Source organism: Arctopsyche grandis, chromosome 12, assembly GCF_051622035.1.
Source record: "Arctopsyche grandis isolate Sample6627 chromosome 12, ASM5162203v2, whole genome shotgun sequence".
In the NCBI taxonomy this organism is placed as follows: domain Eukaryota; kingdom Metazoa; phylum Arthropoda; class Insecta; order Trichoptera; family Hydropsychidae; genus Arctopsyche; species Arctopsyche grandis.
In genome coordinates, this window is record NC_135366.1 from 29921131 (window position 1) to 29927175 (window position 6045).

Consider the following 6045-nt stretch of genomic DNA (forward strand, 5'->3'; position numbering starts at 1 on the left):
CAAAACCACACCTGTCGGCAATTATAACAATGGAATCGATTTCTGTATCTCACATTCAAATGAAACAGTTCAATATATTTACTTTTATATATGTATTTGCTTTTACATACATAACATATACCTATAGGAGGGCGAGGGCAGGTAAGGGCGAAATCAGACAGCGGTGAATGTGGCACGTGGTTTTTTTTAGATTGTTTTAAACATATAGAAAAATGTGACGTTCATGGCACGTGTGCATGGGATAGTCCTTTCAAAACGACACATTCGAAATTGTATGGTAGTTTTTATCATTGCTCGACAGTGATCTATACCAAAACGACCCTTCGGACCATTTTCAGTAAAATTGTATCCTTCCGATAAATAATATGGAATACACCATTATCGATTTCAGTTCCATAAACTAAAAGGTTTCAAAGAAAAACATAAAACAACCTCGATTCTCCACAGTAAAAGTACTATTTTCGGTTCAGATAAAAATATTAGTTTATAAAATTTATAATTTCTATTACATATGAAAAAATTTCTGTTCGATTCAGTTAGCGGTTTGGGAGATAATTGAATACAAAAACTTAAAAAAAAAGAGGACAACTATAAGGGGAGGTACCATTTCCGGTCAACTTAAAAATTTGAAAAAAATTTACGTCGTTTCCATAAGAATTTCAGTAACCAATACTAAGTTTCAGTTCGATAGGACTAACGGTGTTCAAAAAATCCCCAAAATACACAGACACACAGTTACACATACACACACACATTTTTTCTAGATCATAAAAACATGATCAGTAATCGATTCCGAGTTCGAATTGCTTCGTTTAGATAAAAATATATTGAGATAGAAAACCGATCTTCATCAACGTGATTAATTGAAAAATTAGCGAAATAAAATTAAAAAAAAACATCACAAAATAAAAGTATATTTTTTAGTTTTAAAATTCGTTAGATAATCAATTATAAGTATTTTAAAGCATTAAACGGCTACAATCAATAGGAAAAACATCTGACTATTGATTCCAATACTCATTTTTACATTGAAGTAGAATGGGTAGAATCGCTCTTAGCTTCCAAAAATGTTGCTACAAAAACTCCGTGCAAACGGAGATTTCGGCTGTTTTGCTCAATTGATTGTTAAACTCTGTAGCAGTAGGATCTCTTTGAAATAGGCTCTACTAGTGAAATTGTGTGGTAGTATTAGTTCGACAAAGTCCGAACATCTGTATGTGCCCGTGCGTCCCTGAACGTCAAGGGACGATAAGGGACGATCACTTCCACGAATTTTTTTCCTCACTCTTTTGTCTCTCTTCTGACTTTCCGTCTCTCTCTTCGATGGCTCGCTTTTAAGCGATACTTTTGTTAGGAATGACTATTCTATACATTTTATTTATTTATTTATTTAACATATTAGCCACAGTGACATTACAGAAATCTCCAACGTGTCACTGTGGCCGGTCATTCAGTAATAATAACATGATAACAGTAATAATAACTTATAATAATAACAATATTGACACAACATCATTAAAATCATAAAATCATAAAAAAAAACATAGATAAAGTAATAACAATCATTCATATTTATAATAGGTAAAATCAACCACTGGCATTCCTCAACAACCACTCAACCAGATTAGTATATTTTATATTGAAGAGGTCAATTTCACCAGAAATCCGGTTGAGCAGATATATCGCCCTAGATATAGGAGCCGTTGTCAACATATTTGTGCGAGCCACAGGAGGAACAAACAAATCACGATTTCTCAAGTCCCTGAATTTACTAGGTGCATTAAACCTAAATTCATTTAGAACCTGAGGATTGTGTATTATCCCATTCAACAGCTTAAAAAAGTGCCTTCCCAGTAACATATTCCGACGATACTCCAATGAGTTGAAACCTAACGCCCCTAATAGGAATGCACTAGGATATAGCCAAGGATAATAACCATACTGTACATACTTATACTTCAATGCATTTTTAGCATAGAAATACTAGATTTTGAGTTAAAGTCTGTAAAAACAAAAAAAAACTGTAAAAATTACGCATGCTCATAATCATTTCATAAGAATTTCAGTAACCAATACTAAGTTTCAATTCGATAGGACTAACGATGTCCAAAAAATCCCCAAAATACACAGACACACACACAATTTTTTTCTAGATCATAAAAACGTGATCAGTAATTGATTCCGAGTTCGAATCGGTCAAAATCTCGAGTTCGAATTTTCGCATGATCATAACACTTCATATATTGTTACTACGTATAAGGACCTCATACTAAAGTAGTGTCAATTTTTCATACGAAACTATTCTGTGTGTTACTTATGTAGTTATCTTATAAAGTACAGAGTGTGAAAACTAAATGTGATATATTTTCAACGCACTCGTTTCTTTCAGTGATCTCTCTCTCTCTGACACTACGATCGAAGTCAAAAATTGAAGTCAGCAAACGAGCACTGTCCTACTTTTGCACCCATAAAAGTTGCAACACGGATAACGTAAGTACTGTCTCATCATACATAATATGTATTATACTATCCATATCTAATATAATAAAGTGAGGTGAATCGAATTATTTGAGAAATGTTTTGGAGCTGTCAAAGTGACACAATCGGCGTCGCTTTTCCGACAGATGAGTGGCCTGCGAGCTGTCAACGAGCATGTGGTATATCAGAGTTGGCGAAAGTGGTGGTAAACGAGACCAGAGATGGTAGGAGGAGGATGGTGTGGTGTAGCCAAAGCCGGCAGTCGAACGCGAACTCTACTAGAGTGCGGTGCGCGAACGGTACACCACTTAACCTAACCTAACCTAGTCTGACATAACCTAACCACCCACATATCTACATCGATTCATGCATACGTACATACAATCACGTACTTATCATACACGATTTTTTCTCATATATAATATTTCGTGCTACTTTTCATTTCGGTTTTTTGTGCAAAATGTGTGAAATTTTTATATATTTTTTTTTTGTATCGAACTCAACCAAAGCTGAATTCGATTTTATAGCTATGAATTATTTTTGTAAATTAGTTGCAAATTATAAATTCGCTACAATTCTATGTACATATTATTACGAAATTATATTCACAATACATTTTTTAAATCAAGATTGTAAATTGAATTTAGATGTGCATACATACATACATACATATTCTGTTTTAAATAGTGCTATATGTATATATACACTGTATATTACATATGATTTGTATATAAAATATAAGCTTGACTAGCCGGCCAAAATCTCCTTTTGATTTTGATCTTTAAATGCTTTTTATTATTACGAAATTATGTTCACAATACATCTTATATCTATTTTAATAGCTACTGATCTACTGATCATTTTCTGTTTTACAATTTTAATTTGATTTGGTTGGTAATCATAGTATTATATTATTATAATGTTAATGTACAGCATAATAGGAAAAATAGCTCAAAAACCTATTTACAATTCTTATAAATATACAATACATTTAATTCATAATATTAATTAAAGTCGATGACCTAAAGCAGATTGTGTTTAGGTAATCTTATATGTACATATATAAAAATAAGGATGTATTCAAATGTTTCATTATACTACTTATAGTAAATTTTTGATTACATACATACATATAAACATGTGTTCTAGACAGTTTTGATAAATTCGTATGCTTTAATGCAATTTGATTGATTTAATATTATAAAGTCTCCAATACAATATCGATTTCAAATTTTTTTGAAGTTTGCTCGGCATGTTTTTGAGTAGGAAATAAATGAAATAGTCAGTTTTTTTCAATAAATATTCAGTTTAGTGATAACGGTCAGTAAATCGCTTGTTTTTTTAAGTATTTTTTGACAAACATAAAACAGTCAGTGACCGATAAACTGACCAAATCAATCAAAGTTAAATAACTACAGACATTTTGAGTATATATAGTACAGTTTTATTCAAATCGTTAAAAATATAATGCAAATTTATTTTTATCATTAATTAAAGTAATAATAAACTATCAAAATGTATAGATATAAAAAAAAAACACTAGTGGTTTTACCCGGCTTCGCTCGGTATTTTTAATATAAAAATGGCTAATCTAATAGTAGACGTTCATTTGTTTTTTATTATTTAATTTATTTGAATCGGAAAAAAATAATAATTAATAACAAATAAACTTTTATTTGTTTTCGATGCTTCCATACTTTAAATCTTATAAAATTTATCTTTTTAAAGTATATATTAAATGTACATATGTATATTGAAAAATATATAATATTATATTTCAGTCAAAATTTAAACAGCGTTGAATTGAATGTTTACCTGATAATAATAATCAATCAAATTTTAAATACACAATATTTTTAATTAAATCCCTTTTATTAATTAATCGAAGATTTACATTATTTTTTATAAAAAAAATCATAGGAAATATTTAAATAAGATTAATCGAATTATTTTAATTCTATATATGTACATTTATTTCCAATTAAGGTTATTTTTATTAATTTTTGAAATATAATAAATTCATTATGATCCTTCATAATAGATTCAGATTCTTTTCCGTTCGTGAAAAAGATTGATTTTATACGTAACAACGGAATTATAGACAGTTTCGATAAATTAACGATAGAGATTTGATCTACAGTATAACATTCACTACATGTAAGAACTCTACAAGTGAACTCGTCCACCGTTCGATTGCATAATTACCTGATTACAGAATTAAACGTTTAAAATATATACATATAATTTAAAATCGACAGTTCTTAATAGAGAAATGTCTCGAGAAACAAAAAATAAGCTTCCGAGTTCTAGTTATTCGCAAACGAAAAAAAGTTGTATAACATTTCAATCTCTACACAGCGGATAAAAAATGCTCCAAAAATCGACGGGCGATTATTGAATAATAATTAACCTATTTTGAAATTTCACATTTATGTAGTTTGATGGTGATTTTAAGATCACGATCATGAACAAGGAGTAAGTAAGTGATGTCTCCCACGCCACCTTCGTTGTTTTCAAGTTCGATGAACTTCTTGGATCTTTCCAAGTATCCGTGACTTCTTCGGCATCCATTGTCTCTTTGACCTCGTGCAAAAAAAAAAGTCTTCGATTAAATTTCACTCGACTTGATCATTGTCAATCTCTCCAATAAATTTCAGAGTACCCGCTCGTTTGTTTGGCTTTGAAAATTTGCTTAACGTACCTGCCACACGATGACACTCCCATATTTTAAAAATAGCGTGCAAACTTAAATATGTATTTATTTGGCTCGTACATATACATATGTAAAATATTCTACAAATATTTTTCGAACTGTAGCCACAATGTGGTAATGTTTGCACAATAAATTCTAGTCGGAATCGTATGATTCATGCATTCGTTTGACTTTTTAATCATTTCATATCGAGAAACTCATACAATGACTTTTTAGGTCAATCTAAATTTTTACACAATATTATCGCACACACGGCTGAAGATTTATAATAATGAAAAGTGTATCATATGTTTACAATTGCGGTTTACAAAATCATAACTTAGACAAGGTTAGGATAACGAATTCGCTTTGAATGCCTTACAACTTTACGACCAGTTGTTGATTAATTTGTTGAAACAACATTATGATGTAATAAACCGTATGAAATTCTACAATGAAAAAACTTTAAGGCCAATTTAGATCATATAGTAAAAATATTTCATTTCTTTCATTAAAATGTATGGAGTAAACTTGGCTTTTTCGTGTATTTTGACACTTTCAACAATTTTCTAGGTATAAAACATTGCTTAAAATTAGTACTATACACGCTCAAGATTAGGATTTTTTTTTGAAATTAAACTTACAGAATTTCTGTTTCTCAAATATTGATGTATTTCATCGTTTTTTTTTCCATTTACGTATATACATTTTCTTCGCGAATATCAATGAGATTAACAATAGTTTCGTCTGTTTAGTACAGTTCATATAAAATTTTATGAATTTCATATATTTTTCAAAATACATATCTTTGACGCAATACTGTGTCTGTCTGTACGACACGAAAACAAGTAATCATTAATATTAAAAATCATTTT

The 6045-nt window shown here is 30.0% G+C and overlaps 1 protein-coding gene across 1 annotated transcript in view; it reads right to left on the minus strand.

Moving 5' to 3' along the window:
- The window catches only part of LOC143919699 (uncharacterized), a 492686-nt gene that overhangs the window by 80517 nt on the left and 406124 nt on the right, over positions 1–6045 (minus strand). The window lies entirely within an intron of this gene.